The 26,749-nt window shown below is 32.3% G+C and overlaps 1 protein-coding gene across 4 annotated transcripts in view; it reads right to left on the reverse strand.

Annotated features, from left to right (window-relative positions):
* Positions 1 to 26,749, reverse strand: part of Ih (hyperpolarization activated cyclic nucleotide gated potassium channel Ih) — a 283,219-nt gene that overhangs the window by 250,862 nt on the left and 5,608 nt on the right. The gene's annotated exons all lie outside the window — the stretch shown is intronic.

Genomic DNA, 26,749 nt, shown 5'->3' on the forward strand with positions numbered 1-26,749 from the left:
ACACAATTTTATCTATCTTTATTTTTGCCTTATTTTAGCAGATAGAATAACACCATCAAATTACTAACATTTGTCGTCGAACACCCTGTACATAAATTCTATCTCAACTTACACCGATTATTGTAGAAACAATTAAAATATAACTTCAGAATATTATTATCCATTAAGCCTATACTATATTTATAACATTAATTTACTTTTGCTTTAACTACCACACTCCTATTACTACTATTTTTACGCATTAAAATGTTAGACCATCAGAAAAATTGTTTAGTTTCTTTGTAAACTTTCCTTAAACCAGTTACAAAGATAAACGAAAGCTGAAAAAATGTCGCAAGTAATTTGTTTACTGCTTTTCAAGTTTCACACACCTGGCAATCCTAAAGAATCTACAAAGATAATATCATTTTTTGACTTCGATCACGATAAGTTGGTATGACTTTTATCCGAATATTTTCTCAGGGGACACACTATCTGTATGTAAGTCTACGGAAAGGATAAGACTCAGGGAAGCTAAATTATCACTTAACGCAATCGATACACATGCCAGCTACTCAATCTCGCAGGAGTCGCGTCCGTATCGATTCAACACGGCCACGTCGGCGCCCGCCTGTCTCTCAAATCGAATTCGGTATCGGTCGTTTTTTACACGAGGAATTAATTGGAAAACTTTTATCACAACAGATAATCCCTGTTCTTTGAATTCAGAAGATTTCACAACTAATTCCACTTCGAATTCTATCATGGAAATCTTTGAGTTGACCACCAACTATCAAACCCATTCGGAAACAAATTAGGGAGCACAAAGGTGGAGATTGAACTTGACGTTTAACGCAACATTAACATTACTAAAGGACAGTATTTGAGATGTGAATCCCCAGCGATTATATTTTATTAAGACCCTAGGTTTTATAAGGACAAAGGTTTTAATTCTGTTCTGGGTATGTGAAATTCAATAAACTCGTAAAATACTTCAAAGGGTATAGAAAATTCGATTCGAATTGCATTTGTGTCTGGAACGTGTATTTTCATTGATCACATTTGAGTAAAAATAACAAACATGGTATTTTTCTGACACGTTTGTAGTTTCCTTTTATTTTCTCGCGTTAGTAAACAATATTAATTTCCCATAAGAACGTACGTGTATTTTTAGTTTACTAATTAATAGTTACGTCCTATTTTTTTGTAATGTTATTTTAAATAAAATTTTTAAAAAATGTTCCAATTCCCTGGAGGATATCCCCATTCACTGGAGGAAATATAAAATTTAATTATTTAAGTGCAAGTTCTAGGTACCACTTAATGATATGTCAAAATTTTGTGCCAAAATTTAATCAAGGTTTAAGTTAACTATTACAATAATATTGGTTATTCTGTTGTTTTATCTTGAATTATGATATTGTTAATTTAAAGATATTAAAAGTAAATATTATAAATCTAATAATAAAATTATAAATATTAAAGCATAAAATATAATTTTTTTAAATTTATTTAAGAAAAATCTTAAATGCCCGATACTAGGGGAACTCCCCCTACTGAAGTAAGATATTCGTTACAAATATTATTCACACTAAAATGTTATTTACAATAAAATTCTAAATTTTGTTCATCTTGAATAGCGTTATAAGAATTAGTGGATTATTGTGGACCACATTTTCAACTAATGTCGTGTTAAGTTTAATATAAAATTTTTTTAATATTCAAACTATTTTAATTTTCTTTGGTTAGTGAATGTAACCATTCTTAAGTATTTCTACTTTACAAACAAAACTAACTAAAAGAACGAATCATATGATCTACTTAAATTGAAATTTAGAAACACGAATTTCTATAAATCAATCCATGTATACATATGTTTTAACTGATGATAAAAATTGAATCGTTACATTGAGGAATAATATTTTTTCCTCTTTAAGTGTATTTTCAGCTGCATGAAAGAATGAAATGTTTAAGATAAAGTAAATCACTTTTTTACACAAGGATCTCAAACTTCTGCCAATCAAATCATCCTGGGTTGCTATCAAAAGACTAGCAACTAATTCCAATCTTTTGATCAGTAGTACTTATATCAGTGTATAAATTCTTGTGTTTTCTACGAAATTTCTATCAAACGAAGGAAAACAGCATACATATTCTAATATTTTCTTTGTAAATAAAATCAATAATGACTTTAAACGTTTTAATACGAGCATAAGATCGTACAAATGTCTTCATTCTAATACATACCATATATCTGAAAGAAATAAAATTTGGCAGCGAAGCAAAGGAACTAATTACTTCAATAGTTTATATTTTATATCATTACCTTGAATGTTTTTACATAAAGAGCTCTTATGACAATAATGTTAAAAAAAAATTATATTCTGATACATATTTGATCTCAGTTAATATGCACTATTAGAAACTAAAAACAGCTAAGTATGATATGTAGTTTCAGTTCCAAATTAAACTTGTAAATAATTTTTCTTTATTTTTTGTATTAAAATGTTTCGATGCAGAATGAAAAGTAGATGTAGGAACATCTCAAATTTCGTTAAAAATGATGATACGTGGTAATAGAATGAAGATACTAATATGGTTGTACGATGTCTATTTATGATATTGTAAGGATAGTAACTCTAACGCTAACCTTACCTATGTTCTACACAAACAGTAGTCGTAATTTTGCCAAATAACCATTCCGTAAGGGATCAAAGTGAATTAAAAAAGAGTATAATAAGTACAACATTTTTAAACACATGATTCTAAATTTTCAGCAGTGAAAGCACTCAATGGTAATACTAAAACATACTTTTGATTCACGGCGAAACAATTCTTCTTGAGACTTCACTGAAATATGCTAATCCTAACATTGAGTGTCGAAACTATGTTCACTTTATTAATACGTCTTAGTCTAGTATATCACTTTTGATTTTCTTCAGTACACATTCTAAATATTCAACATGAAGACACCTGGTAACAATGTGTATTTATTCCAATTCTGAAAAAGTCGACGTGCTGTTATATGTCAGTTATAAATTGCATACTGTACAAAAAAAACTGTGTTAAATCCACCTTGATGTCCTCTAAAGACTTATGAAGAAACTACATACGTATATCGCCTATTTCCTGGAAGACTGATATAACAGAAGAAAACTTGCTAGGAAATTGGTTTGAAAGTTTTAGCGTTAGAAAATTATTAAATATTCAATGAAAACTTATTATTTTCCTTGAAAATTTAGCTAATAGTCTTCTAATTTCAATGATCTCTAGCAAAATATTATTTATGCATACAGCTTACTATTATGGTAGTAGTATTACTTAAATTAAAATATTTAATTTGTGTGTTAAAGTAAAAGGGACATGTAAGGATGTAAAGTTCAGGCGTGATGCTTCTTCACATAAAAATAGCTCATTCTTTTAATTAATTTTTTCAAGTACCTCAAAATTGACTTTTTTAGATGTACCTCCTTTACATGAGTAAAGGTTCTCTAATCTAGATATATTATATTATCGTTTAACAAATACAACATCACCATAAAAACGGTAATTTCGAAATATGTACCATTACTATGTACTATATTTATCACAAATAAGTTTTAGTTAATATTTTTTACTTGACAGATTATTATAGACAGCTAAACAGCCGCCTGAGCTCTTAAAGCATACACCTAAATGGTACATTCTTTCACAGTTCCATCTGTCAGAGCAGACTGTTAAAAAAAAAAGGTTTACAGCCCCAAGGGGTCAATTTTAACCGCGATCACGAGTGGCTGCGGCCGACGCCGAAAACGGTGTGAATTTCACCCCCGAGAACGATTCGCCCCCATTCGAGGCACACTTTGTCCTCGCGTTTTGTGTATCGTCACAAAGGAGTTAATCATCATCAGACCGCAATAGAGGGAGGAGTAGGTCTTGCGTTCGTCCTCGAAGAAGAGTCTAAGGTGCTAAGGGGGGAGGTTGCTTCAGGCTCCGTCGTCAACCCCCCTCTCTTTATCTCTTTTCGCGCAGAATAAAAAGGAACGTTCGCCTATACTGCCGCTTTCGCATAAACGAAGGCTCAACGAGTGCTTTGGAGTGCACGAAACTGCAAAACGAACAAGCCTATTGTTTCAGTCGGTACTCGACTATTTGACGCTTCTCTTCTTCTTTTTTTCTCTTCATCTTTTTGTCTTTTTTTGGGGGAGGGAGGGAGAGCGAAATTCCAGCACCGATGTCGCTTTATGAGCGATTCTGTCAGGTCGTCTTCACGTGGCAAAAGTAAACCACGGAAATAGTGAATTTTCAAGCTTGTTCGATAAATTATTGGCTCACTTTTGAATAAGACCTGTGATCTAGTAAAATCTTTCGTGAATAATTTCCGTTGCTTGCAGTTCTGGTTACAACTTGTTACTGGAACATTATTGTTAAACTACGTATTTATATGTAATTTCATATTTTCATAAATATAGTTAAAGAAATCGCACCTAAATAAAAATTTGCTTCATATATCAGATACTATAATTTGTACTCTATTTTTCATATTTTCTATATCCTTTAATGTTACACGCATTCTGTAATATTTTATAATTTTCAAATTTTCAGAAATGCATAAAAATTCGCAGTCTAATTACACTATTTTAAAACTGTGTAATTATACTACTTTGGCTTACTTTGAAGGTATTACAATTTGAATTTTTTAATCATATAGCGTATATTACGTAAAATTTAAATTTTGTTGTGAATTACTATTTTCCTCATATCTTTCTTTTGAATGAAAAAATACCAAATATAGAACTAACTATTATTGTTTTACACTTTGCTTTGCAACAATGGACACTTTACTGAAAACTTCAAAATCTGAAAAGTTTGACTCTTATTACATTCGTCTTACAGAAACAAAAATTCTTCTATTGTTAATTAAATGTATAATCAATAAAATAGTTTTAAGTTCAAGTTTAGGTAACCAACCTTGCATTGTTTTATTATAACTTGAAATTCATAAAAACAAATTACTGAAAAAATTTAAGTAATAACCAACTGTTCAAATTTTCTGTCACATTTAACTTATTTTGTTGATACCAAATATGAGGGTAAGATTTAATCAATTTATTAGACAAAACCTTGTAATAAATAAATTTGTTTTTAAAAAATAAATAAAAATGAAATACGTATAAGTGTTATGTGCCAAATTATTTAATTTAGAAAGGTATAAATGCGGACATAATTTCGAATAGAACAAACATTTTTGAAAATACCGCAATAATTCCTTTTCACTGTCGAAGTTCTCATTTATTAATTTCTAATTAAATTCGGACTGCTGCAACGACAGTGCTTACATTTAAGTAAATAAAAGTGTACCTATAGGTTTCTCATATGTATATTTTTATTATTCTTACAATCAAAATATCAACATTTATAATAGTCTCCGCAGCAATCCTATGTTTATTTTTCGAAATTAAAACTTTTGCACAACAAATGCTGTCATAATATTTGCGGCATTCTCCAAATTTAATAATAGAAGAAATAATAAAATGAAGCATTTATGTAAAACGCAATTACTTCTAAGAGGCTTGGACGGAATATCGAAAAAAAAAGATCATGATGACAAGCAAAGGAAAACATTGCAAGCGAGAGATAAAGTAAGTAAAGAAAGAAAAACAAATGTTTGTTCAGAGATGCTGCTAACAGAATAGTATCATTAACGCTTCATAGACTAGTTGATGTTACTTAATAGATATTGACACATTAAATACAAGTAAGAAAATAGCTGAAACAGCTCGTCGATATTGAAATAAATTTTTAGGTAGAAAAGTCGAAAATTTCATATTGCAACCTCTATAGAAAGAGATGTGGAAGGAAAACTGCATTATAAGAGAGTAAGGGGAGCATGACTATACATAACCAGACCAGCTTTGTGGATCTATGTATACGATTGAAACTTTATCTTTCTCTAACTTTTATACGCATGATATTATAAAAATTGTGTAAAAGTTGTTCTGGTTTATATAAACTTTTAAAATGTGCACACGCTTTGTGGTAATTTGATACAAAATTTTTAAATAATGCCTCTGTTCAACATTCTAGAAACGTTGTAAATTCTTTTAGTATAAAATATATAGAACATAGAAAAGACTGTGTGTAATCAAATAAATTATTTGTATTTACATTATCGATAATGTAATAAAATTTCTTACTAACTGTACAATTATAAATAACTTGCTATTTAATTCAAAAAAGGTAGCAGCACCTCCACTCTCTTTCGCTCACTCTCTCTCTCTCTCTCTCTCTACCTCTTTTCCAGACTTACCTTCGCCATAGAAAACATCGTTAGAACAAACGAAGATGATAAAAAATAGAATGGAAACCGTAATTTGTAAGTATACCATCAAATTACAATGAATTTCTTTTGAAGCATGCAGATACGATAAAAAGAGAAAATCCAATAATGAGCAATAATGTGCCTCCTACGAAATATTTCTTTTCTAATCGCTTGAATGCAGTATATGAATACAATGTGAACGTTATACCAATATATGTAATAAAATAGTAAACAACGAGGAGTTCGATGAACATGAGAAACAGAGAAAAGGTTGATGGCATGCGAGTTAAGTAAACAATCAGTAAGTCGTGACAACATCTCACGATTTAAAGAATAAAATGTATGTTCCAAGAAGAAATAGGCAAAAGAAACGCAAGTAATAAGGAGTAAACGATACTGTTGGCTAAACAGACTAGACACAAGAAGAAATATTAATCAGTGTGTAAACAGTAAGAATAGAAAAGATCCAAGCATAAAAGAATAATAAAACGTGAAGGGGAAGAAAATTTAGAAAAAAGAGAAGTCAAATGTACCCTATTGCTCATAGTCTGCGATGCTGATCGGCCGGAAGCCCCGACATTTCTCCGATTCCTACCAACACAACAACACAATGATCAGTGACTTTACTCGGTTCCATCGGTCGCAGTACGATTAGATTAATCATTAGACACCGAGAAAGTTTCTGAACGCAGCTCGTTGTGATAACTTCGTCAAAAGTTTCCTTCACTATCTACCATGTTGTTCTTCATTTGACTGTGTACCCAATAACAGTTCAAATAGCTTTTCTTTAACTTTCGCTTTCCTTAAAAAAATGGGTCAAAAAAAAAAAACGATTATCTCCTAATAAAGTGTCTAATAAATTCTACGGATCAATATGGATTCAATTGTAGTAGGGGAAACATTTTGTGCCATATCGTGGCTTTTTATGGCAGCAGGAACGCTTTTTAGAAATAAGTTGTTAGCAGAATATTTATAAGAATTTAAGAATTTGCAAATAATACAATTTATTCTGATACATATTGTTACTTTTACTTTTTACTATTGCTATTACCTTTCTAATGCATAAATATCTACTATATGTAAGTTTCAAAATATGTAATACATGTATTCTGATTTTTTAGTAAACGAATTAATTAAATGAAGACTCTGTTCTTTTTAATGTTTTGATTTAATAAAAATTTGTAGCAGTTCGTAACTACATTCGTTACTGTTTCAAAGCTCCTGAAACTTAAGTCTAAAGACAAGATAAAATTCATTTAAGTGACGCTTGTAATTTTTTTATGACTAGATCCATGACTAGATTCGATAGTTGCCTACATAATGTCAAGCCCTTTATAATTGTATACATTTTGCATTTCAGGCTTAAAACGTTAATTGATTATTTCCTAAAGAGTAAAGTATATTTTAAGATACTTTTAAAGAAATATTTATTTTATTACTCCAGCTTAAAAAAGTTGAGTACAAGAAGCTTTTTTACTTGGTTATCATTTTCATCATTTTTCCTCTTAATGTCTCCCAAAGTTACATATAATCAGTAGCTAGTGCGGCGGAGTAATTAAAATCCTACTCTTTACCATAGGAGTTGTTATTTACTTAAAATTTGCTTATTTACTATTTGAAATAGTTATTCTAAATTATCATACTAAATCATACTAAATTATTTCTTTTAGGAGTGTCAAATGGCCCCACGATACCACTTCTCTTATAACATTCAACGCTAACTAAGAGTTAAATACCTTTAATTATGTCTACAGATGATTTTCATCTCATGTTTAGAGACGAAGACAAAGTTTTAATAATTAAGATGAACGGATTAGTGTATCGTTACTACAAGTGGTAGACAAGTTTACATAACTGAAGGCAGACTTTCGACGCACGAGTTTCAAATGTATGTACGTCTGAAATGGGTTGAATCGGTTGGTAGGTTAAACACTTTGACTGTTCAAAACGCGATAGGTCAATCGATCCGTACAAGACTGACTCAGGTTTAAGCATAGGTTCGAATGTAGGTGCGATTACATACCGAATACGAAATATTCTTGAATACGATTGGCTGTAGGGCGGATCCACTGTGGATGAAAGGATAGACAGATGTTAGGAACTGTGTTCCTTGGAAATGCCGACGGGTCTTAGAAATAGTAGTGGAAATGTATTGTACGAGTGATTAACGAGTATTCGATGATCAAGGCTATAAGCCTTATATTGTGAGTATGTAATAGTTAACTAGTTAAATTGTATTATACAAGGCAGAAATAGGGCAAAAAATTTTAATACATTTTGACATATATCTAATGATTTAATTTTTATAAAGCTTCAAAAATCTGCAATCCCTTCTCTACAAACATTTCGAATTTTAAGAACTTTATAAAAATTAAGCATAAGGGATACATTAAAATGTAGTAAAAGTTTTTTAGTCTATTTTTACCCTTCAATACGTCTGCAAAAGTTACAGAATCCTGTGATGGCTAGATTAGAATATAGGTGTGTTAACTTTGAAGTAAATTATTATTGCAAAACGAAGGCACATTGGGCACTATATCATAAGACATTCTATGCTCCAATTTGGATCCTCTAAAACCCCTTAAAAAATTTAGAAGCTATGTTTGTTACACACCTTTCAGAACACATTATTTAAAAAAGTTCTTCGTGTGAAAATAAAAGAAAATAATATTCTATGAATTAGTTGTATTAGTTGTATAATTTAATTATCCTGTAACTCTAAAACGTTTAGGGATGCCTGGAGCAAACCAACTATTCTATAGTGTTCTTTATACAAATTTTCCTCATACGTCGTTTCAATGTCATTGAGATGTACTTATAGAATTTGATTTCCTTTGTAGACTTTCTCTGAGAAAAATTATTATTTTAAAAACAAATCAAAGTAAAACTTCGGCATCTTTTCTCTTTTGAATGTTTCTCATTCTTAAAAAATCATATGTATGCACATTTTTCGCAGATAAGAAAATAATAATTTTAAAAATACTATAGTATAGACTTCTACTCTTAAGAAAGATCACACAGTGTATAAAACATATGGGAATGTAGATTCTGCTACAATTTAGTGAGAGAATCTCGAACTCACTTCTCAGAATTGAAAGATGAACAAGCAAAAAGGATGGTAGCTTTAAAATGTTTGTTGTAACAATGTGCAACTAAAATAAGTTTTTGTAAGATCACAATGTGAAAAGGGGACAAATATCTAAAACACGCGTTAACCCTTTCAATATCCAATTATAAATCAGAACATAAAAAACGTTAAGTTTTTTTTATTTATAGTACTCGTATTTATCAGAACTATCTAATATGATACTTCTAAGTATCTAATATGATACTTCTGATATAAACTGTACGTATTTTTTAGTTTTTCTTTACTTACTTTTCAACAAAAACTTTTATTTTCTTATACATTTATTGCTTGCTCATACGATGTATGTACTAATTGTTGAAGGAATTAGGACTTAAAATTACAATAACAATACTTGCAGCCTAACCATTGACTTTATCCACTGTAAAATAGAAGCGTTTCTCTGACTGACCAATCAAAATTTTAACTTAATATTTTTTTAAACACAGTGGGATGTTAAAAGGTTGGATTTTACATTCTTAACCTATATTTTTACGCGAAACGACCGCGTTCCACCGATTTTCAAACATCTTGTATTCATATACACGTAAGTCTCTTCTTACATGATAGTTCTGTACCGCATAAAAGTCGAGGAAAGAAATTCGAGTCAACATTGATCAACAGAGGTTGTAACTTGTCATTTTACAAATTGCAAATCAATTTTTACACAACTCTCTTTACACAATACAGGTATATTAATACTATATTGTCAGTTATTACATACATTATGAAAGGATGAAAGTAACTGTTATGAATCATAAGAGATCAATTTTGCAGATAAACCAGATAAGAGATGATTTAATCTAAATATTCATTGTATAGATAATGTGACTTATATTTGCAAATGCCATTTATGTGTCTATGTAATCCTAAATCTCCATTATCTTTCACAAGTATTATTCTTCAATTTTCATAGTAATACTCAATGCAAAGCTATAAAAATCTGCATAGACAGCGACGTTCCCATTCGAATCACACCGCAATCAAAAGATTAATTATAAAGTTTTAAATGCAATATATCCCGAATTTAATTTCGATTGTTGAGTTAGAAAAAATACAGCATTATTAAAATATTACAGCATGTCAGGCCTCAACTTCTGGCCAGAAACTGACCTAAATACCATGTACGGTAGCCTGCAGATAGTCCTACTGGGCGTCGGTTGTCCATAACCCAGAGTTCTTTAAACATTGTAGGAAGAAGTGGTAGACCACTCTAGTCCTACACAAAATATCAACCACGCAAATTTCCCCAGTCCGACCTGGTTATGTGGGTTAGAAACGCAATATTGAAGATTGTAGTGTCCTCGAGGGTGAGCAGGCTGCGAACCTCGACAGAGATTGCTGAGATATGAACCATTCTAGCACTTCCTCCGCGACCCTTTCGCCTGCGGTTGGTCCGGTCGTGGCTTTCAGGCCCACTCGAGAATCGCCTTTGGCTGCTTCCTATTTAGGCGACAAGGCCTAACCGCTGCCAAAGGCCGACGAAGAGAGATTTGGGTCGGCGATTTCGATCAGGGAATATCGCCGTCTTCGTAGAATTAGCGAAATCGTTGTGGCGTTTCTTGTTTAACAAAACCGATCGGGTTGCACCCACCCCCAACCATATTCCTAACGCGAATAATTCAACATTGAATGTATGCCAAACGTTGGAGACAGATGGCTGATATATGGATACACGCTCATCCACTGCAGGTCCTCGTCAAAAGCAACGCGAAAAACACGTCTCCGCCAGACAGGAAATTCTGCTCAGGAGCTCAAAGAGAGACTCAGGAAAGCTTTGATCGCCATCCCCTTCTGCTCCAATAGCCGGTTTACTGTCATCCGCGCAGTGAGTTTTTGGTTACCGGGAACAGTACGCGCATGTGGAAAAACGAAGGAGATAGAGAATGCTCGGATGTATTACTAAAAAATTTGTATGGATGCAGTTTTTTAAACCGTGTCTTTGAGACTGTACATATTAACTCTAACCTCTAAGAATCCTGAATGTTGCCTATTTATAGAAGATACGTTCTTAATACATAGATATTATATCGAGGATCATTTAGAATTTAGAGGATACCTATATGTATGTATGTATATGTAATGAAATTGTGGAAAAAGTATCATACACATACGTAGATATAGTAAATAAAATTTTCTTCTAGAGCTATTGTTTTATGAGATAATTAGGTACCCTTGAGATGCCCGAGTAAATAAGATAGTTGAGAATCAGGATTCGGAATCGGAAGTCAGTCATTTTTTGGTAATTTTTGGCTGTCATCAGCAATAATCGACAATGAACAGAATATACCGTAGGCAATTAACTGTGATATTGTCTGAACATTTCATAGCGTAAAAATATTGAAATATAATGATAAACACTTCAGTAAATTTAAAATATGTATAAATTCAGTAATCAAAGTATACCGAAGTAGTAAGAAGTAGTAAGTATACAGAATAATTAGTAAATATAAAGTTAAATGTACTGATAATGAATTCTAACTAAAGAATCATAAAACATATTGCCAAAACTCAGGAACACAAAATCTCTTTTGTTGAACAAATTTTTTAATTCATTAATCCAATTATGTTCATGAAATCGTTTTCGATATACACACATTTTAGACAATTTTTTACTGTTTTATCATTTGCTAAATTTTATACAAAAACAACAGTAATAATGGTTTCTAATTTTTTATCGTAGCCTTGTATCTTATGTTGGCAAGAAAATGGACTAACTAGAAACAAATATTACATCCACTGCAACTGTATAAATTCAAGTACCAAGAGATCGAGCAGAGAAGTTGAATCTCGCCGCCAAAGTGAACAAAGCCTGAAAGTGACATCTACTTTCCTATTCTTCACCGCTCAATAATCTCGAATCGAACACGCTGTCCCATACTCAAAAGAAAAAAGGAATGGATTACAGACTCGGTAGGAACTAGAATCCATCAAACGTTAAAACTTTATCCTGAATTGCTCAAAGGGAAGAAAGTGCTATAGCATCACGTTCGAAATCCAAATTCCCTCCCTCCTCGAAACTAGATCTGGCATGTCCCCCAATTAATCCATCTCGTAGCCCTGTGAAGCGGGTAACAACACGCGAACGGAAGGAGACGCGAACTCGCGTGCTGACTCGGACAGTTTCTGCTCGGAGCCTCGAGCGATCGCTGGGCGAAGGATCAACAGAAAAGAAAACGTCGCAAAAATAGTCGACGTCGAGGGTGAGAAAACAGCGGACAGAGAGGAGAGCAGAGGAGGGACGGGGGCAAAGGAGGGGAGAACGATCGAGTGTACCAACGGGGGTTGCAAAGAAGGAGCGAAGAGTGGAGAGAAGGACGGGCGGAAGATAGAAGAGAGAGTAGAACGAGGACTACAATATGGGTCAGTTATTGATTGCTCCCTGGTCGACTCTCTGTAATGCCTACCATACACATCTCCGCCGTTTCTATCTTGTTATCTTAGATTCCGAAACGCAACCGCCACTTACCACCCTCTAACGTCGGCGAGCCTCCTTTATTGGCGTGCATACGAACGTTATTAAGAAACATGTACCGTCGTCCCGCAATAACGTTTTCCTCCTCCGTCGCAAGCTGTATTTATGGAATTTACCAGGGGACCCCGACACTGACCAGCAATTAAAGTTCGTTCCGCGACATCGCGGGGGTGTGCGATTTATTTCTTCGAACGATTTCAGTCAATTCTGTGGCCACGAAGCGATCGAGGAGGTTTCTAAACGAAATCGGATGCCTGATGACCCGAACATGGTTTATGGAGAGGAACTCAATAGTTTATTGGAAGTTTAATTCATTTGCAGGCTGTTGCATATTTACAGGTTGTAACGTTTTCGAGGGAAAATAAGGTAACATTAAAAATGTGATAAATGAGGAGGAAAAGAAAAAAATTATCGTCATGAGGTTCGTACATAATTGAATTATTAGTACAGGTACTAATAAATTATTTTGTGCAATACTAAGAAGATTTCTGATAATACGAGTAAAATTAGATAAAATAATTTTTCAATATTCGTAAGTTACAAATCAGCTAACTTTGTTGGCTGATTACAATGACTTTAATTAAGGTATGCCTTTAATTAGATAAGCAATAGCAGAAGTTACAATATGACCCCGACAGCATGTTATTACATTTATTGTATGAATTTTTACAAATTCAAATTTATTTTCTGACATCATCTTTCACAACACTATCTGATTGCATCGCTTCTATGTCATCTTCGCTCGTGAAAATGAAAGAAGAAAATGCTTGATCATGATCAAGGGTACTGAACTTAATACCCTAAATAATAAATCACAATAACTGTTCAATCATCAATGACCAGAGTGCATATTAGCCGAAATAGCACCATTTATAATTCTAATTATTGATCTTCCAAATTCTTAAAATGAATATTTTAATGCAGTTTGTGATAGGTGATCGTTTCACTTTTTTATGTAAGCACAACTTCTTTACAGTATTTTTGTCAATTTTGCAATTAACAAAAAATAAAGCAATAAGTGACGAAAAATAGAGAAAGTGTGATAAAACTTATACTTCTTAAGACTCATTTGTATTCTTTGCGTAGTTTTGTTAAGCACTCATAAATATTGCTGACTAACTGTACCCGTACTAATTTGACTAACTCTGGTATAGAATAAATAATAAAAGATTAGAGAAAGATTAAAAGATATTGGATATATGTCCAAAAATAACTACAAATTTATGTAACTAATTATTTTAGAAGATACCTGACAGATGTATCAAAATCATTGCAGATAGATACAATATATTTCGTCAACACGAGTTTCTAGATGAATTATTCCGCTTAACCTGTTATATGAGACATTTTATATTACCTCCTTTCATTTTAGTATTCAGCTCAGTGGCCAATAAAATTGCATAACTTGCTAAAAATACTATTTATTAAAGTTCAATATATACTATTTATTTATGATAGTAATTAAATATATTGAAATTCTTACACAAATCAAAATTTTAAGTAAAAAAGAAGAAATTAAATTAATGACAAATAACACAAAAACGATTACTTCTCGTATGATAGTTAGGGAAACCATATTCATTGATATTTCAATATTTGTAAGGTAGTGCAATTTCAATGATCACTACTATCTAATTAACAATTTCATATTATGCATAATTTTCAAACATTCTCGGGTATCTTAAATTACTCGATTGTATACAGTAAGCAAAAGCAAGTAGATAATGATATTATTCTAACTAAAGATCGCTATTGAGGCCTCGGAATTGCCCATATTTTCAATTGGACAAATAAAAAAAGACATACGAATGTGCGACAGAAAACTGCTTGTTTGAAGCAGGCCTTATTCTGAAAAAGTAGAATGGCAAATTCATGTTGTGGAAAGTTTTTTTTCATTTACATTAATAAATATGAAAAGCCAAAAGAGGAAAGAGTCTCAATCCATCTTTCAAGAATATATTACATTCAATTATCATCTCCGTTATTAGTGGAAGATAAGTTTAAAAATTTAAGGTAAATGATAGTAATTTATAATTTTCTCCTTTTTTTTATTTTATTTTCTTAGACACATATGATTTGCTCAACATTTCAGGTGATTTTGTTAAAATGGAATAACGAAAAGAATTTTATACTAAGTATTCGTTACATTTTCATCAGTTTGAATGACTAGCAATTCTGTTCATTTCTGGGGTGTGAAACATTTTAAATGCCTTTGCTGGTCTAAAGAACAATAAAAAGAAAATATATTCCAAAGAAAAACTGAGAGTTTAGAGTTCTGAATATGATTTATGGTCTCTATTTACTAATTTATCATAATCTTGACTGATTAGCAATTTGTTATATCCTCTTTAGAGTGTACGAGTTTTTTCTGTCTATTGTTTGTTAAATTTGAATGAGATAAGGATCAATGAAAAGAAACACAAAAATAACTGCACGTTTAGTAATTCAACGTGTCCCCTTTCAGCTAGTTATCAATTATATTTTTCTAAAAATAATGTTTTCCCTTCTAATTACACTATATAGAAAATAAAGAAAAAATAAATTAAAAAGGAAATTAATTATTAATTTAATCCTTTGCACTCGGTTAGTGTCTAAGAGGACTTTATAAAGGCAAAACATAAATTTCCGACTGCAAAACCTTGTCTATTCCTAGATATTTTGTGGAATACCAAATTTGCAACTGATTAGCTATTCCTTATTCCACTAGAAGGGCATACTTTTCTTTCCTTTGAACGCCAAGCATTCCAAACAGAGAGTTGAAAAATTACATCATTTAAAAAAAAAATACTTGACGCTTTGCATATGTAAATGTTTGAGTAATTATTAACGAATACATGAGTTCTATTGGATTAATGGTTGTTAATTACGTAATCTGTTTCATTTATCCAAAAACATATAATAACAACAAAACTGAAATAAAGGAATAAACTCGTAACAAGAATTTTAATGATTCTAAAATACTTCTGTAAAATGCATGTAATTGCCTCTATATTTTATATCTTGTTTGTTCTGATATAAAAAGAGAATGTGGTAATAATGTCGGAGTTAATTCACACCGGATTGAGCACGGATGAGCCCAGTGTTCGCAATTTCTCTGCTTCTGAGTATTCCTTTTTTCCCTCTTTCGGTCGGGTGCCAGTGAAAAACGAAACAAAACACGACTTTTCTCTTTGTTTTTTCAACCCCTCTTGCCATGACAAAGTTAATCGTTCGTTTTTTTAACTAACAACTCAAATTTACGACAATTTAAAAATATTTCCAGTCTTTTAAAAAGCATTGTGTAGTTTCAAATAGTCGCAAAAGTTCTAAAAATCAATTTCGACTAAAATGTTGAATTGTATTAACAGGGAAAAATGCTTGCTCTGTAGAAAGAAGAGAAATCGTTTGTTACGTTTAAACAAACGGTTGAAATTAAATTATAGTCTGAATATCATATTCTTATTTCATATATCATTTTCAATATATCAATATACATTGCAATCGAGGTTTGAAACTTTAAATTCAGAATGTAAATACAGTATGTATATGTATACTCACTTTAAGCGAGTAGAGTAGTCACGTGACTTTTCGAGATTGACAGGTCGGATTCTGCTGTTACAGTTTTCGTTACAGAAATAGCACTACCTACAGACACGTAGCTGTCTAATAAAAGCAAGATGGAGACACACTATGATTCCGAGTTGAGAACGCGACGTAGAAAATTTTCCCCTCCACTATCATATTATTACACGACCCACGTGATGTGAGTTCGACGCATCGACAGCTGAGAGAAGTCGAGAGAGAAGGCAGATGTGATTCTTACTCTCTCGCTCTTGAAATGCTGAGATTCAACTGCTCCTGTTGCCAGTAAGCGACACGAGCCACGCAAGATCTTTTCAATTGCCCAAATATTTTCATTTTTGAATTTGTTAAAAGGGAGCAGTGGCGAATCTACTCTTCAAGAGGCTCCAGACCTCACAAGTTTTTAAAGCCCCATTATAAAAAAATAAATTATTGGCAATACGTATTGTTTTATTTTTATGCAATATTAAATACACATAAAATTAGGAATGTTTGGATAAAGTATTAAAAAAACATTTGTTTCACATTTATCACGATAATAATGTAGCTATACAACTCACGCTCTAGGTGAGAAAAGCTAACAATAAGTCAGTATACTTTCATTCGATTTGCTTCAAATTTTTGGTAGTTGTTACTAACACTAATCTGTTCAATTGCACTGTTACACTGTTGCATGTACGGAATTTCTGGTGAAATAATGAATACGTACATATTTTTCGGGATCCTATCTTACGGGTCCCGAGATGACCTTCTATACGTGCATCCACTATTGGTGAGAACCCCAGAGGTTTTTATGAAATTTTTAGGGATGAGTCTAGGAGTGATGACGTTTTCTGGAATACCCCTATGCATATTTTTCATGAACAATCAAAACAAGTCTATGTACATATCTTTGGAAATTAATAATAGCATTCGGAATGAAGGCTGTTGAGTAGTTGCGGTTGATGATTTCTTTCTAAGTGACATATCCTGCATTCAATATCTAGTATGGAAGGAACTTTTTTTGTCTGTTTCAAATATTTAGATTACATATAGCATTATTCCACAAATACTGCAGTTGTTTTGTACAAATTTTCATTCGTAAATACATATCTAAAAAATATATTTGAATTCTTCTCTACAATAAGTATGTACATATTACATGCATATACATACAGGTGCGTATGTAGGTTGTACGAAGAATTAAAATAACGCGTCTGATGTTGCGGTTAGCCACTGTGTTCAACGCACACAGCCACACACAACACATGAGAAAATAAATGCAATAAATCACATTGAACAGAAACGTTGCGTTGTATGTGTTTTGATACTGTGTCTAGGCACTGGAAATTCCTCGATGAAAGACAAAGAAAAAAGTAGAAAAAAGTTCGAATATATGTGTCAAATATGTATTAAGAATGAAAATTTGTATAAAAAAATTACAATGTTTGTAAAATACTATTATATGCAATTTAAATATTTAAGAAAAGAAAGAAAAGGTTCTGTCCAGACTGAGTATCGAAGAATCTAGGGCGTGTCATTTACAATCAAACTATCACCCGCAATTACGCAACTCCTTATTTTAAGGATACTATAATATTAACTTCTTAACATACAGAATGTGACAGGGCCACTTGGTACAATTGAGAAGAGGGTGTTTGGATGAAACTAAAAATAAAGAATATAATCTTTGTATGAGATACTTAATTTTGGAGAAAATTGAATTTAAAGATTCACCTGATATATGTGTTTTTATGCAATATTAATGTGATTATCCCTGGGCTTCATACTTATATGAAAGAATAAATGGTGTCAATATCATTATTTTATATGTATATGCCTTTTCGGTTGTACCACATACCTTGCTACAATCTGTGTATAAATTCGTTTAAATTATTACCAAAAAATACATATTAGCACGAGATATTTCTCAAAATGTCATCGTTTAATTTCTAGATTCATCCCTCAGGATTTCACACAACTCTCCGAGGATCAAACCGAAGAGTCTCCTTGTAATTGTAAGTTGAAAAGTGAAAATATTTGGACAATTCAAAAGATCGCGCGTGGCTCGTGCCGCTTGCCCACGACTTGGATAGCGTTTAAATTTCAAAAGCGAGAGAATAAGCCTCACTTTAAATTCGCCTTCTCTTTTGACTTTCCGAAGATTTCTGAAGCGTTCATGTATATGCAGCTGATTCGGTAGTATGTGCAATAGAGGGAGAAATTTTCAGTAATGTACGTCGCCAATTTGGATATTACAGACTCCAGTTCCACATCGACAGCCTTCCTAATTAGGCGTCGTCTCGTTTGCACAAGCTCAACTAAACTTGTCACATATTTTACTCCGTTTTATCGACAACCCTGTAAAAAATAATGCTGAAACATGAGTTCATGGGAGCTAACTTTTCGTTCTTATATGAGAAGGTTTTGAGCTGGGAAAGGGTTCATTCGAAAGAAAAAAAGTCCAATGGAACGCACTCTGGTCATGATTTAACGAAATTCTGCTGATATTTAGTAATACATGTGTTATGAAGTATAGCAAAAATCGATCATTCACACCCATGGAATCTAAGCAATTTTATGTAATTTAGGGAGTATTCTGAACGAAGTCATGACCAGAATGCGCTCCATTGAACTTTCTTCTTTCGAATGAACCCTATCCCAACTCAAAACCTTCTCGTATGGTGATAAAACGTTAGCTCCCGTAAATCCATATTTTTCCCAAATTCTATTGGTAATGTCACTTCTCTAACATATCCTAGTCTACCTGGATATAAAAATTCAATTAAAATGAAAATAATATAAAAGAAAATTACTTTAACCCCGGGATACAAACCAACTGTAAAATTGCTACCTATTCTTAAAATATTGTTTCCCTTTTACTGATCCTCCCAGTTCCTTCAATTTTCCTCTCACTTTATTCTTATCTCTCTTTGAAAATCTACGCTGACTAAAATTAGTTACTCCGTTACGTATTTCAAAATCCCATTTCGGTAGGGGATATTTACAATTCGAAAATGGGAATTTCGACCAAGGGAAAGGTGATTCGTCAACGCCACACACAGGGAGACGAATTTTACAACCATCGCGGTTCGTCCACCGGTCTCGAGACCAAGCGAATTAATCACCGACGTATATATTGACGTTATGTAAATTACGCGCGGATTATGCAAATTCGAGCACACACACTTGACGCGTAATCATTTCACGAGTTATCACATTCGGAGCGTGAGAGAATGAGAAAAAGATTGCCAAATGCAAGTGTCCTCGAACAAGATGAATAAACAAATACTTAAACCTTTGAGTGCTGAAAATTAAACACTTTAAGTAAACTTTATATGATGTTATGTCTGCTAAATATGACCGCGAATATTTATAGGATAGGCGTTTGCTGTACATTGTTGTATAGTGGTTGTTTATGCGCTCATGAAGAAGACTATACTGCCCAAATATAGAGAAAAGCAGTAACTACAGAAAAATGTAAAATTGAGATTTTGCATTTTAGGATAATTTTGAACATTTTGTGGTTAGGTTTAATGCAAAATAGCAGTAAAATATTTTTAGTAGATAGGGTTTTACTCTGTGTATAGTTGAACAGTATAGGGGAGGTTGTTAAATTTGGACCATTAAAATATCTTTTAGTAGATTGATAATAAACGCATGGAGAGATGACTGGTATCAGAAAGACTATGAACATTGTAACTACTGTATGAATTAACAAGGACTACAGGAAATACACAAAATTCAGGAAACAATTTTACACAGAATAATTAAAATAATTATAAATTATAGTACATTTTTGGAGTTGGTAACAATAGACACCTTTATTCACCAGAAACAATGAAAATATGTCAAATAGTGGGGAAGGAGGGAATTTAATTTTGTAAAAAGAATGATTTTTTAAAAAAATTTTCCACACAGATTTATGGGTCTTCGAAAATGATATCTGTAACTTTTATTTTAACTATTTTTCATACTTGCTGTCATTTACAATTTATAAGCACTTAGACAGGGCCAGCTCGCATGAAAGGGTTGATCTCTCCGTTAAATTAAAAAAGTGATACCAACCAATTGCGGCTAAATTCTTAGGTAAGTCTAATGAATATTTATGCGTTGTTTCATAAAAATCGGTGAGTATCTGTCACTGGTGTGTTAAAGTTTGATGTTAAAATATTGGATTCTCAATTGTTAAATACTGTATTTGCTTATTTAAACGCCAAGCAGTGCTGTACAATTGCGATTAGTGCATTAGCTAACTTAGCATATAAACAATACATATTGTCTCTCATACGACGCAAATTATTTATACATTACAGTCCAAATTCGGCAACCATCCTCTACATATTTCGTTTTTCGAGAATTCAAGACATGGTTGCAGAAACGATTCAACCGATTAACGATGTTACTACTAACGACAGTTAATGTAGATTCAAGTCAATTTCGGCGAAAACTCAGAAGCTTTTGTTCGTTAACGACCTCGTTATTGTCAATTCAGTAAACTCGTTAAATTATTGTTTGAAATTACGGTACTACTACTATTAAACATTTTAGACTGTGTGATGGAATGTGAGAAATCGATACTTTATGGCTCGTGAAATTCGGGGGAACCACGTAATGCTTGTATGACGTTGACTATAAAAATAATCAAAACTTTTTCTACATTTAAGTACATTTTTTTATTTAACTTTAATTTTAAAATAGTTTGCAAAATAATGTGTTTTATTGTTTGATTTATGTCATTTTCTTTCTTGCTATAAATAACGTATACGCTATGAATGCACAATATATTGAAAATAATTCCATTTTAAAATGTTCAAATATGTATTCTCAGTTTCGAGTTTCAATTATCCTGGTAAATACAGGTATTCAAATATAAAGCCGCTTCAGAAACAAAGCAAACATAATTATTAAATAAAAAGGGCCTGAGTATTAATAGGTACATTAACCTACTAACTAGGTCAGCTTTTGACTAAAAACGTCTCCATATATGTTTTGTACAATTCATAACTATATACACACAAGGTCGACGACAGGCATCAGAAACTTTAAGAAGTGATTTTATGTGAAAAAATAGGATGAGAATAAAAAATAACGAAATTGCGTTTGGAACTTCATTTCGGAGCTACTAATTGTTACAAAAACGTCTAAAATTCGCGTGAAATGTGTCTGACTCAGGACTTACTCTACTATCAGCGTGCATTATTTAAGTCAGACACAAAAAAATCAGTAGAATAAGTCTCGAATCAGACACATTTTACGCATATTTTAAGCGCTTTGTCAACCATTAATAACTCGGAAACGAAATCTGAGACGCAATTTCGTTTATCTTCATTTTCGTCTTACACTGACATATAGAATCATCATTTAAAATTGTTTAATCCTGTCGTCAAACACGTTATGTTGGTCATGATATGTTTTGCTCAATATAGGAAAATTATTGCATAGCATGGTAACTCTTCCTTGATTAACAAATTAACCCTTTCAATCCAACTTTTTTCCTACTGCAATTATTATATTTTTTTGTAGAAATCAATAGCTTTAAATTAAAGATAGGTTATACATCAAAATTGGAAGTTCTCTCTCAATTTCAAAAATTGGGACATATGTGTTCCATCAGTCTTTTTCGAGTGGGACATATGTATTCTGGAATCGCATAGACACTTCTATGCTCAACAGGATGAATAAAAACGTAATAATTTAAAAGCTTTTTAAGCAAAACGGTTACATTATACTATACGTTGAAAAGTTACGATAATAAATTTTAGAGAATTCTTTAATCACGCGCACAAAAGCCGAAATTGCTATCGAATAAACTTACTAAAATAAAAATGATGCAGCACGTTAATACGTTGCTTGTCCCATGACTGTCAAAGACAACAGTATGTAGTTAGATTAACTAAAAAACTATAAAATAACGCACGTACGTGGCACACATTGTTCTACAGAAAATCAGGAAGATTGACTGGGACGTGTATGTTCCAACAGAGTCAAAAGTGTCGACCTCGAGCTTAATAAAAAAAAATGAAAAAGTATTTGCAAAAATTTCCTTCTACTTCCTCCAAAATATTCTAATCCTTCAAAAAAAAATTGTTCCTCAAATAAAAATGGCATTTTAAGCTCTCAAAAAGAATAAATAAGTATCTATTAAGATGAACATGCATTCACAGAAAAGTAACAAGGCGATGCTCAATTTTATTCCCGACTTAAGAGACAACGTCCTCCTTCGCAATTTTTCGCTAGAAGGACGTTCCAGCAGCTTGATCATGTTAATGGAACAACCCTCGACGCGGATTTGACGCGTCATTTAACGCAAGAATATTTGCATAGGCGCGATCGGTCGGTGGGCACAAAGCATTCCCGATGACGCGGATCAAGTTCGAATCCCGAGCCGGGGGCTACAATTTCGTTTTCCAACGGACGTCAGGACCGTTTCCAACCAGAGAGATCCAGGGACGATTGAAAAACGGGAAGGGGAGAACAAGGAGAGCAGTTCGTCGAGAGGAACGTCGCCGCCTTTTTCAGCGCGGTTACGTAACTGTGTCGTTCGCCAAAACGTGTTTCGATCTGCGTTGCTACTAGATTCTCTTAGGAATGAGTAATTTTAAGAACGCAGGAAATGGATCATCATCGAACTACATTCGGAGTGGAAATACATTACTGTTCGGATATGATTGTTGTTCTTAAGGTGAATTTGGACTTCTCACTTCGGGTGATCCTTGTGGATGATTCGTTCACACTGAAAAGTGTAAACATTGTTTTCATCCATATTTCATCTATACTTCATCCAAAGTGAAAAGTCTAAATTCGCCTTTAGACTTTTCACGGTAGATGAATCATTCGTGATAATCATTTAAAGTGAAAAGTCTAAATTTGTCTTTAGTGGTATATCTGAGGTTGTAAGGCAAAATGATCTAAATCACATGTTTTTGTTTTCGAGATACTGGCATGTAAAGCTTGAAACTTCAATACTGTCTTATGCACTTGTGTTTCTGGAATCCCGATTTTTAAGTAAAAAATTCTTCTAATACTCTTTTTTTTTTCTGCAAATATAGATTTTTTATTCTGGATCTCAATTAAGGCCTTAACTAGAATTTTTTAACAATATAACATAGGTCGTTTCGTCTTAAAGCCACAGATATATTATACTATGCACTGTTTACAAATAGCGAGTAGCGATTAACCCCTTAAAAACCAAATAACTCATTGAACAATACATCCTAGCTCTTCTTACGGAAATTCTCAAATTCAGTTTTAACCCTTAACTATTGACAAAGTCTGGCAGACTTCTCGTGATACATTTTTATCGTTGCAATTGCTCCATTGTGATCAATTTTGTAATAAAAGTACGTAACGTATGTCATCATTCATTCCTACAGAACAATGTATTAATTTAATAAATATTTAATATCAATAGGTTTTCATCGAAATTGCCATAACCTAAAACTAGGTTTCTGTAGTTAAAGGTTAAGATTATGTTGAAAGGAGTGGTCTAATACTTAATGAGTGTGGAGGATATATAAATTTCATTAATAGTAGAATTATCAATGATTGAAATCATCTTTCCAGTGATGCGTAAATATTACAAATTTTTCAAAAAGTGTCTAAGGAAATAATTTCTACTGATGCATAATGCAAGGACAATAACTTCGTGTAGAAGAATAAGTTGCAAATATAGACTAAAATCTTTTATAATATAATGAGTATGTATGAGAAAATTGTGTATATTAAAATACAGTTTTGGTCGTTGGAAAAATACACGGGAATAAGAACCTTCGTAAGCGCACGAGTTCTTCGTACTACTCAAGCACCTGAAACTGTACTTCAGTGAAGTCGAGTGCTCGTACTTCGTCAAAATTTAAACTTAATGTTCTGGGAAACGAAACACGTTGCGAAAAAATTTTCTTCTATAATCTCATATTATCTTTTATGTAAAACTATTATCGTTATATTTATAGCATTGATTGTGAGATATTCTGTCTTACTTGACATTAATTTAAAATAAAGTAATTCCAACACTAAGATTACTTGAAAATCAACTGAGATGTAAATATTTTTGTAGATTGTAATTATAGTAGATTAGATGTACATAAGATGTACAAAAGATAGTACATAATAGAGACTAGTGATTTACAAGTTTTATACTTTAATAAAAATTGCATGTAATCGAGCAACATAATATTCCCATATTTTAAACTTGTAGCGCAAGGCACCTTGCAAAGAGAAAGTATAAATTCCAATTACAAGAAATGGTAGAAATAATAACAAGCTTACATTAAGGAAATAGCACACTCTGTCCCTGTTCATTATTAAATACAGTTTTCTATATCGGAGATATTTTGCCTACTTCCTGAAATCCCGTATACCCCGCAACTCTTTCTTTCCCCTAACTCAGTTTGTACAGTAATAAATAGTAATAAATACACTATATGTATACGTATATTATTTATATATCAGAATAGGTTCGTGAACAACCTCTAAAAAACGTATTTAACTCAAACCACGAAAATATAGACAAAGCACTCGAATCGAGAAAGGATAAAATTGAATATACTAATCTTAGAACGTTCAGTTTCAGAAGTTCTAATAATGCAAATTGAAGCTGTGCACACGCAGAAATCTACTGAAGTCTTCAGCATTTGCATGGATTTAGTACTTAACGACGTAAGGAGATCCTGTCAGTCTCCAGCTCTGCGAGAATGGCGACGAAAATCCATCGTTTGTGGTAACGTCGACTCGCGAGAACCGATTATTAGAATAGCTAGTCGTCAAACTGAGAGAATCTCATTCATGCATGCGAAAACCGGTGATCGATTCGCTGGAATCCTCCTCGAAATCGATCGTTTCCGACGATATTTTTTGGTTAAAAAAATGTTTAACGCTTTGACTCTTCTGCGAAAGCTCGCTGGAAGCTCAAGGCTCAAGAAAGATTACAATTTTATGCGTTTTGTTTCTGTCACGCTTAAAACGTTTAGAAAGTCGTTTAAATTGCTTTCACAGTTTTATATCCACCATGAACGAAAAAATGGCTGGTCGATAGTTATATTTATACACGTACTGTTGTGAAACAAATTCATGAAAAATGAACATTGTAGATGGGGATTCCCTCAGAGGCGAACCAGAAGCTCTCGAGTCAAAATTAAATGGCAATTTTAAGTTCTGCCTTCTTTTCTGATCTCAAGAGTTCAGATAACCGAGTTTCCAGCGTCAAAGGGTTTAGCGTTACTACTAGGTACTAGCATTTCCAGATGAGATCAAGATTAATATTATAAACAACGGAGGAATAAGTAAATACCAGATGAAATAAAATTTTCACATTGAATTTTTAAATAATACGTTCTAAAGACATCAAATTGACTTTGATCAGTGATATTTGTTTTAATCAATAGTAAAATAGAAACTGCATACGTACCTATATGAAGTGATTATTATTCTTAAATATGCATAATAAGGAGAACATAATACTTGTGTGTCCTTATAAGTTTTAAAAAGATAATTTGAAAATATGTTAACTAAAATAGCGTTACTTTTCATAAACTGTTTAAGTTCTTCTGGATATCTACTCAAATTTTGTATATACATAGATACAAGAAGTTTGTAAACGTGTTTCATTATTCATATTCGAGTTGTGCTTATAAATTTAAATTGTACAACCATCAGAAATTCTATTGATATAAATTCTAATTCAATTAACAAAGTGAATAAAATATTAATATTAGATACCTATAAAATATACTTTCACAGAATAATTCGGGATTACTGCATCTAGCATTTCATTCTAATAGAAACTCTGATACAACATTTCTTAATTTTACCATAAAGAATCAAAACAGTAAAAATTCATACACATTTAACAATGTTTTCGTATATTAAACTAACATCGCCTAAATTAGTTCTCGAGAAAATATATTCATGAAAAGTTTAAAAGACTAAAGTGAATAAGCTTAACTCGTACTACTGAAATTCGTGGAAGAGAGAAACATCGTAAGAGTTGAATATAAGAGGAATATATCTGCCTATGATCAGAAATTCCTAGAATTCAACCTACATACCTACAATTATATTTTCCAGAACTTTGCCATACATGTATGTTTTAATGTAGAACAAATTATTTAATTTAGAAAGTGCATTGAATAAAATTCATTTAATGACTCGTGAGAATTCTCAAAATTTGTACGTGTCAGAGATTCCTGTATGTATGTCACGTATTACAGCCCTATTTTCCGTCTTAAACCTTTGCATCATATCTGCCTTTGAGTTCCTTCCGTCTTACTAAACTCGTGTATTATTTGGTTCCTGGTAGAGCTAATTATAGTATTAGCAAAGCATTTCT

The sequence above is a fragment of the Calliopsis andreniformis genome, chromosome 3 (assembly GCF_051401765.1).
Source record: "Calliopsis andreniformis isolate RMS-2024a chromosome 3, iyCalAndr_principal, whole genome shotgun sequence".
NCBI classification, from domain to species: domain Eukaryota; kingdom Metazoa; phylum Arthropoda; class Insecta; order Hymenoptera; family Andrenidae; genus Calliopsis; species Calliopsis andreniformis.